The sequence below is a fragment of the Pinus tabuliformis genome, chromosome 8, assembly GCF_031772625.1.
Source record: "Pinus tabuliformis cultivar Carrire ecotype Pingquan chromosome 8, CPIR1, whole genome shotgun sequence".
Taxonomy (NCBI): domain Eukaryota; kingdom Viridiplantae; phylum Streptophyta; class Pinopsida; order Pinales; family Pinaceae; genus Pinus; species Pinus tabuliformis.
The window spans coordinates 1,271,846,277-1,271,856,288 of NC_142294.1; the positions used below are offsets into that span (position 1 = coordinate 1,271,846,277).

Sequence of the window (10,012 nt, forward strand, 5' to 3'; positions counted from 1 at the left end):
CCAAATCGGTTAGAATCTTCCCAAACCATTTCTAGGTCTTGGAGATCTCTTGTGTTTTAGCCTCTCCATCAATTTTCATGGCTAGAGTAGATCTGATGCTACCCCAGATCAACACTCCCTCTTAGCGAGGATTGTGCTCTAATAATACTCCACACTGAGCATCACCCTGATTATCTAGCACTAGTCTCTATGCTGATGCTAGGCCTCCCTGCCCAACATCCTTTGCACTGTTTCATCCTGTACTTCTGCCCATGTCCCTGCCACTGCCACTGCTGCATCCGAACGAAAACTCCCTTTGCATCCATGCTGCTACTGGTCCATGCTCCTAGCATTGCAACTGTACTACACCCCCTCTCATCATGCTACATCGTGTTATTGCATACTTCTACTGCACTATAACTCAGCGACTGAGAAGTAAGTAACTGATCCACCCAACTATGACATCCCTTTCAAGCTAGAGACACTCTTGATGTTGAAGCTCCCTCTTCTGCTAACAAGTGCTCCCTCTACTGACCTTTGCGCTGTTGCAACAACTCAGTGCATCTCACACCATTACACACCTCTCTGTTCCATCCTGCACTAGTACAACACTCTCGTGCCTCTCTCACTAGTGCAGCCTACTAGCTTCATGTTGTCTCGTGACTCCTGCAATTTAACACTCTCTGTCGCTCCATCCACATCTGTCTCTATTGACATCTGCCAGCTTTGCTACTCCTCTTCGGGGCTCCCATAGAAAGGTATAATCCAAGAGGTTGGCTACCTTAAAGATCCTGCCCCTCATCGCCTGTAGACCTCCTGACTACAACTCGATGTCTCCCCACTTATTCTCAAGTGGCACATGAGCACTCATGGCATAATCGTCATCCTCCTCGACTTCTTTCTCCACCCTTGCTGGCACTGCCTTGGTCTCAGAAGCCTCTCCCTTACTCTTCTTCCTAGGACACTGGTTCGCAAAATGACCCAATTCCCCACAATGGAAGCACTTGACCTTGGAGAGGTCCTTCTTCTTTCTCTTCTCCTAATTTCCTGCAGATGCTAGAGCCGCATCCTCTTCTCCCTCCTTCTTGATTCTGACCCCTTTTCCGCTATTCCCCACCTTGGTCACCCGTCTGATCTCTTCTTGATGAAGATCCACCCACAGTTCCTCCCAATCTGGAAGGCTCATCCTACCCAGTATTCTCTGGACAAATACCTCTAGTCGTATGAGACTGCGTTCAATGTGGTCCTCACCATCAATTCCTGATCCGACGTGGCCCCTATGGAAGTTAGCTGGTCACAGATCTCCTTCAATCAATCGAGGAAGACATCTATCTTGTCTCCCTTCTACATCTGGTATGACCGCAGTTGATTTTCAAGTAACATCTTCCTTTGCACGAAAGTATGCTGGTACAATTTCTTCAGGGCCTCCCACATCTCATTTTCTATGGCCTTCTCGACAATATGCGGCACCATATTATCCTTGACCCCATCGAGGATGATGCACTTCACCTTGGCCATTGCCTCTTCATACTTCTCATTTTCAGCGGGGTCAACTAGGATCGCTATTGTTTTCAAGGCGAAGTCCTTGATGTGATATTTGTCTAGAATGGACAAAATCCTTGCCTTCCAGACCACGAAGTTGGATGCTTCGTCCAACCTATCCTGATCTCTCAGCCCATTCACGGCAATCTCGCTGCTCTTCTTTCAACTCCTTTGAGTCTCTCTACTTCCCTCTTGGAAGTCCTCTGTTCGATTCCCGTTGAGGCTCTCAACTTTCCATCTGGAAGTTCTCAGTTTGACTCCCTTTGAGTCTCAATTTCCCTTTTGGAAATCCCTCTGCCAACGTCAAGTTTCCCCACTTTGATCATCTGTGTAACTACACCACTGATCCAAATTCCTTGGCTAGAAATTCGCTTCAGCAACAACTCCCTCCACCTTGGTCTTGCCTTGTTAGGTAGTGTTTCGATCACAGTACCCCACCAGCTTCGCTCAACAAACTACCCATAGCATCCTATACCCCACCAATTGAAGGATTGAGCCACTTGACTCTGCGCAATCCCGACACTGAAAAATCAGCTCCCCCAGCCAACTGCGTCAGTCCTCCTGGCCTCTACGTGGCTCCGCGTGAGCCTGATTCTATCTCCCTTAGCCTCTGAGTTGCCTTTCTCTGGCCCAGAATGATGACGCAGTCCCTCAGTTCGAAAATGTAACTGCAACAAATTTGTTCTTGCACAATATTCCATAGCGGATTAACAAATGTGATACATTACTAAATCCCACTGAATCAGACTTAAATAAGATAGAAAGGCATACATCAAAAACCTAAAGCCCTTGAAATTACAAACCCAATTCATGTATTTCCTTACTTAATCAAAGGAAAAAGCTATAGGAAAACACTCGGGTCCCTCTCTGAATACACCCAAAAATAGGATCTCAATTTTTGGGCTCCAAGAGTTTCTCAAGGATCGCAAAAGAAATGTAGGCATAGATGCAAGCATACCTTATCTGCCTCTCTCGAAGTGTCTGACACGCCAAACCCAGCATCTCCATAGCCAAACCCTTGAGCCCTCCTGGCTTTTGTGAGGTTACCACCCCGATCTACTCAAGCTAGAAGTTGCTTTAGGAAGCTGTGCCCATGAGAGAAATTTGATGTCAGTTCTCTGAGAAGAGGTTGATTACCAGAGGAAGAGGCGACCGCACCCCATAGTATGGTTTACCAGGCTTCCTGATGTCTTACTATGGACAGGTTTGAACTCTTTTGGCTCTAGAACCGTTTGGAAATATCTGTATGGGATGCGTTATATGTTTTTCTTCTTATTTCTGTATTTCCTTGGCTCTCTGGCATAGCTTTCTAGGTATGAATTTTAGGTTATGTTACAGTTTTATATGGTCATAATTATTCCATATTGTGATATTAATTATCATTGCCATCATCATCCTTTATCATATTTATACTATACATTCATACTCTCCATCTAGACGCCCACATTCTCACTGACCATATGCCGCTTGGTATTGATCTTATCTGGGATTTTTATACCGCACTCTCTTCTGGGCTGTTCACTTTCTTGCATTTAAACTCTTTCATCCCATTCTAGGACCAATGGACAAACTCCATCTTTATTTCTAGACATTGTAAGAATTTCGGTTTTCGCATTTGCAACCTTTGGTTGACTTGCGTAGGATGCTACTGTTGTTGTTGTTGTATGGGTATGTAGGTCCTTCCACAGACTTATTTTCATGCCATCTCTCTAGTTTTTGTCTCTGTTTCATTGGTCCATTGGTATATGGGTCCTTCTTGGTTATATTCTGATGGTGTAGGTTTTGACATTGGCCTGGTATTCGACATAATTCTTGGAACTGTGGAGGGTTGTGGTTTCTCTTTTACAAAGTTTTTCCTTGCCCCCATCTGGTTTTCTGAATTCGGCGGTTCATCGATGCTGGGCTCACACTGGTTTTCATTTTCTGACTACCGGATCTCAGACCTTTCTGACGGTTGATAAAATTATCGGTGGGTTGGTGGCTTATTTTCCATCTAACAACACATCTCATTTAAGGCGACACGTCATCCAGATGCTTTTTCATGTGATCATTTACCTGCTCATCATTCCAAATCTTGCTGATTATTCCATTTGTCAGTCTCCTTTACATTTTCCTATTTTGGATGTCCATCTAACAACATCCTCTTCCTTTGCGGGCGATTTGTAAAATTCCTTACATGCTCTCTCTCCCTCGTTTTTGTTGCATACTGGATCCCAAGGTACGGTGTGTTTATTTCGGGTCACACTTTCCTTGTTTTCCCCTCTACTTCCCTGCACCTTTTATTTACTCTGTCAGAGGGGTCTGGGTACTATCATTGTCCTTTTCAACACTTCACAGATCATGGCAGATTTGGAATCTGATGTGTCTGCCAATGAGGCTCTCATCCGAGCCACTTTGGATGTCGAGTCTGAGCAAATTGGCAATACTGGTCATGTCCGTCGTAGTGGCCCACACTCCCTTGATGCATGACACACTATCCTAGGGGATGAGATGGTGCCAGATGTCTCTCATTCGCTTCCTATACTACAGGGTGGTGTGTATGCATTTCACTGGTGACGTTCCAAGCATCGTTCTATCAAAACAATCCCTCCCCCTCCGACTCTAGCCTTGGATAATGCTATTCTGTTGGATCGTGTTACCAGCCTCTAGAAACGAGCGCTCATTGGTAGATGGTATATTTTGGAAATGGATGACACTGAGATGCAAAATTGGGTTGAAAAGAAATGGAAAACGATGCTTGGATACTTGCCAACCATTGTTCACCTGTTGAAAGGCTGGTATAGCTTTCATTTTCTCAGTCAGGAGGACTTGGAGAAAATCAAAGCTATCCCGTGGATTAATGGTAAGAGCTTCCTGGCTCTCCATCAATGGTATATCGGGTATAATCCACTGCATAACACGCCGACGAATAAGCTGGTTTGGGTTCAATTACCTAGTCTAGCACTTGAGTTATGGACTAAGCAAGATTTAATGGATATTGGCAATGCAATCGGAAAATTTGTATATGTTGACCTGCGTTGTCTGGGGGCACCAGAAAAAAGAGTTGCCTGGATACTCATTGAGAAAGAGTATTGTGGGGGTTTTCTGGACCACATCAAACTACACTGGGGTGACACCAATCTTTATCAAAGGTTGGACTACTGGGGGGTTCCCTTTAGATGCTCATTCTGTCACCGTACTGGTCATCTGCGACTTTAGTGTCCTCTTCGACCGGGTGGTCGTTTGCATGGTATGATATGTTATGATGGATCCACGGTGTCACACTCTGGCAAGAACCATCCGAGTTACAATGGGCATCATTGTGCTCCTCATTCGCATTAGACAGGGATGCCTTGGGGCCCTATTTCTAACAAACCTCATGCTTTTGGTTCTTCTATATATGTTTCTTCTCCAATTTTTGTTCTGTCATCCCCGATAACCTCTACCAAATCCGATTTTTCGGTTTCGGATGGCCCTGTCCCCTACATCTGTCAACCCCCTCTAGAACCTGCCCCTTGTTAGGAAATATCTGCCCCATTTTCAGCTCTCCATCCTTTTCACGACATTCCATCCACATCACATATTTCATATGTTCCCTCTTCGTTACACCTCCGCCATCAATTTAAAGATAAAGGACCTAGACTTAGCATCACACCTCCTAATTCGCCTATAGCCTCGCCCACAAACTCTGTCGGGAGTGACCTGGACTTCATTTTACAAAGGAAGACATTGGATTTATGCACACTCACCATCCACAAACTGTCGAGTTCCACCTCTCCTCACATCAGCCCTACCTCGATAGGAAACATTATTGTCTGACAGAAACAAAATCATGGTAGCCGTCATTTTCAAGGATGACCCAAGCATAACCCTTTTTCCTCCCAGATTGATTGTTACCTGGTTGATGTACCTATTGCTGACATCCCTCCCTCACGGGCCCTTAGAGCACGGATGCCTAAAAATGATCTCTCATGACTTTTATCATCTCACTAAATATCAAGGGTCTGGGGGCTGCCCCTAAATACTTGGCTCTCAAACATCTCCTCTCCTCTCTGCATCCATACATCATTCTTATACAAGAAACCATGCATAGTGTTCCACACGCTGTTCTTTATTTTCAGAAAATGTTTCCGAACTGGTATATTTCTACCACTGTTGTTGCAGTCTCTCTGGTGGTCTGGTGGCCTTATGGGACCCTAGATGGATCAAAATTAAGGCCTACAAGTGCTTTGCGGGCATTTTTCTTGAAGGCAACATTCGCGACTTGGGTGGTTGTGTTCATATTCTGAACATATATGCTCCATACAAAGACAGGTTTGACTTCTGGGACAGGTTGATTACTTCTGGTATGATGGAGCTAGACTCGCTCATCATCGTTGGGGACCTAAATTGTACTATTAGACTGGATGAAGTTTGGGGTCACAGTAGGAAGATCGATCCCCTGGATGGGATGATTCAAGATGCCATTCTTATGCACAACTTTGTGGATATCTGCCCTGCGAAAATGGCTCCCACTTGGGATAATGGCCGTACTGGCGCGACTTATGTTGCTAAGAGACTAGATCGCTTTTTGGTCCATGAATAGCTGTTGGGCCGACTTGGTGATGTCCACACTGATATCATCAGCAATTTTATATCTGATCATAGACCCATCTCACTGTAATGGAGGAAAATGGATATTCGCACATGCATTCCCTTCAAATTCAACAGAACCTGGCTGGAGGATCCTGATTTTAATAAGCTGGTGTTGGATACTTGGGGTCGTAATTGTGTTATCGGCCCTTCCCCCATGATTAACATTCTTGACAAACTTGACATCCTCTGCGGGAATGTCAAATCTTGGTAGAAATAGAAATTCAAGGACCTACGAAAGGATCTCATTGACATTCAATGGGAACTAGATTCGATTCTGCCTATGATGTCCTCCAACTGTCTTTCTACTACTACTCGGTCCCATATTCAAGCCCTTGAGCTTAAGAAGAAGAAACTCCTCTCTATTGAGGAATCCACATGGAGGCTGAAAATTCGGGCTTTATGGATTAAGGAGGGTGATCGCAACACCAAATTCTTCCATCGCTATGTTAACCACCGTTGCAACATCAACACTATATGGGAGATAAAAGGAGTTGATGGACAAATTTTCCAAACTCAGGAAGAGATTAGTAATGTTGTTGTTCAACATTTTCAAGATGCATATGGCCATAACGAAAATATTATTGCCGAGGACCTCATTTGGGGGATAGATCCATATCTGATTATGTTTGATGAGAAGTCAAATGATGAATTTTATAAGGAAGTCACCGAGGGTGAATTACTTGGTGTTCTAAAATCATTTAAGGGTGATAAAAGTCTAGGTCCGGATGGATGGACAATAGAACTCTTCACCCACTTTTTTAATCATTTCAAAGAAGACTTACTGGGCATGGTGGAGGAGTCGAGGACCACGGGTAACATTCATCATCATATCACCTCCACATATATTACTCTCATCCTAAAGCACAATCCTTCCAATTGCTTCTCAGACTTCAGGCCTATATCACTCTGCAATCTCATATATAAAATCATATCAAAGACCATTGTTGGCCACATGCGTTGCACCCTGTCTCACCATATTTCTCCTGAACATGGTTTTCTCCAGGACAGGCTTATTCATGACGTTGTTGCAAATGCACAAGAGGGCATGCATACGATCCATACCAAGCATTTAAATGCTGCAATTTTACAAGTTGACCTTCAGAAGGCCTATGACTATCTGGATTGGGGTTTTCTCAAACTTGTTCTCATCAAAATTGGATTACGGCCCAGATGTGTAGATTGGATCATGGCGTGTGTAGACAATGTCAACTATGTTGTTATCATAAATGGATATCCATCAAAGTTCTTCTAGGCTGGCTGGGGTCTTCGCCAAGGATGCTCCCTTTCTCCACTACTTTTCATCTTGGTGATGGATGGATTGAGCTTGCACATTAAAAAGGCGGTTCAACTGGATCAATTCCAGCCTCTGATGATGGGAAGCAACATCAACATTTCACATAATTTCTTCGTTGACGATGTTCTCATCATGGGTATGCTATGTCGACTTGCTTGGTTATGTCTTTTTCACATTTTTAGAAGATTCACAAATGCTATGGGCTTGCATATGAATGTTAATAAATCCAGTTTATATCATGGACAATGTCGATACAAAACGGTATGAAATACCTTGGATACCATATCAAGCCATGTAGCTACAAAATTTCTAATTGGCAATGGCTAGCTGATCATTTTTTCAAAAAGATATCTAGGTGGGAATTTAGGTGTCTATCTCTGGGGGGTCGGGTCATTCTCACCCAACAGTCCTTTCTCAATTGGGGGTTTACTGGGCACATCTTTTTTATATCTTTGTCTGTTATATAAACTGTCTAAATCGAATAATGGTTAATTTTATCTGGCGGGGGAGCCATGGCAAAAAAAATACCACTTAGTCAAATTATCCAACATCACATTGCCAAAGGGAATGGGGGGATGGGGTATCATGGACCTCCGTCGGTTTGGGGGGTCTCTTCTGATCAAATCCCTTTGGAGGGGTATATTTGGATCTGGCACTTGGAGTAAGATCATCCAGCACAAATATCTTAAGGATAAAGATTTCTTGTTTTGGTACCGAAAAGGCACCATTGGCATCAAACATGGATCGACTATCTGGCTTAGTTTTCTTAAAATTGCAAAAAAATTATTCATCATCTTGCATGGAAGTTACAATCTGGCAACAGAATCCTTATTGGTATAGATCCAATTCTGGGTGCTGGAATAGAATGTAACTTTTCTGAGAGGCTTATTCATTTCCTTAATGGACGTGGCATATATTTCTAGTGCCAAGTCATTGAACGTTGGTAGGGACCATGCCCCATATGGAAAAATGCACAGGAGATAGGACTGTTTGGACAAAAGGGAATGGAATGGAACCAGATTATTTCTGGCATGAAACAACTCGGCATTTGCCATACGAGAACACAAGATAAAATCATATGGACCGGGAAGATGGCATCGGATAATATAATTGTTGCTGACACATATTTATCTCTCTGCAACTTGGATGCTTGTCAGGGTGAGCATCAAGTCTTATATGCATTCTGGAAATCCAAAATTCCATATAAAATTATCATCTTCACATGGTTAGTCTACCACAACAGAAATCTTATTTGGGAGAATCTGCAGAAAAGGCAATGGCATGGTCCTGGTATGTGCTCCATTTGCAAAAGTGATGCCAAAAATAATAATCATATTTTTCTCCATTGTCAGTATTCAGGACCTTTTTCTGAATTTTATCTTTGTATACTTATATTTCTGATATACAGTTCTGGGTACTTGACCTGTGTATATTGTATAGTTTTTATGACCTTTTTTTTGGATGGAGATGTATCATATGCTCTCATACATTCCATGATCGATGTTATGATGTGAATAAACATTTCATGTATATTCTATACTAGATAATATAATATTATGTTTTTTTCTTCCTAAAAAGAAAAAACCTTGAGCTCTCCTTACTTCAGCTCCTGCCTTTCGAGCCTTTTGGCTGTCAAGGCACCCAACTCAATATGACCTCGCCATTCGAAACTGTGATCATTCCCAACCTTGGTCGCGTCATGCTCAATACCCACAACTACTAATATAACCCCTAGATCTTTCAAAAAACCTAACTAGGGCATCTGGAATAAAATCCAAAAACAGCATCTGAATAATCACGCAACCATTGTCTGTGCAGAGCTGAAGCAACGCAATCTTGTGGCATGAACCTTTTTTAAAATTGGGGCTTCCATTCTAGGTCAAATCCTACTATTTCCCGTCCTCTTTGTTGATTAACTCAATTCTCTGCAACACGACGGTCGTCCTTAACGGTGGTTTGTATGAGACGAAGGTAGAAGCACCATCTGTAGACTTTGTTTGACATAAGTGGATCCAAATTGATGCCGTTCTGTGAGCAAGCATGCTTCGGTAGGCACTAACACAAATCGCATGCCAGCACCACCGGTAGCATGGATGTCCTTTCCATTTCTGTTGCCGCTACGTTTCCGGCGACAAGACCGATCGACGACCTAATTTCAATTAAAAAAATAACATATCATACTTTCTGCAAGTCACTTCATGTTCCATCGCTACTTGGTCGTAGATATGCTTCTGAGACGAAGGATATTTGTCCCAGATTTAATCCTATCAGTCTAAATTTTTTTATTAAAAAAAGTTAACGCCCGCTCATCTACCCAGCTTGAAATAGGAAGCTTACTTCAATATTCCTCCCAGAAACCTTAGAGCATACTATTATAGAGTTGTCTAAGGAAATCACAATTTTATCTAAAAAAATAGTAGAAATTGCACCATGATTTTAGTAAAAAATTAGATAAAATTATTGGGAAATCTAGATTACAACTATTAATCTTCATGATGATTAATTTTCATGATTTTGAATACCCTGAATTTTTATAATAATTAGTATTTTTCCACCCTAGAAAATAATTTAAAAACTCCTATG

The 10,012-nt window shown here is 42.5% G+C and overlaps 1 pseudogene; it reads right to left on the bottom strand.

The window, feature by feature from the left end:
* Positions 1-2,412: 2,412 nt before the first annotated feature.
* On the bottom strand, positions 2,413-9,433 carry LOC149240029 (3'-5' exonuclease-like; annotated as a pseudogene).
* Positions 9,434-10,012: the final 579 nt, after the last annotated feature.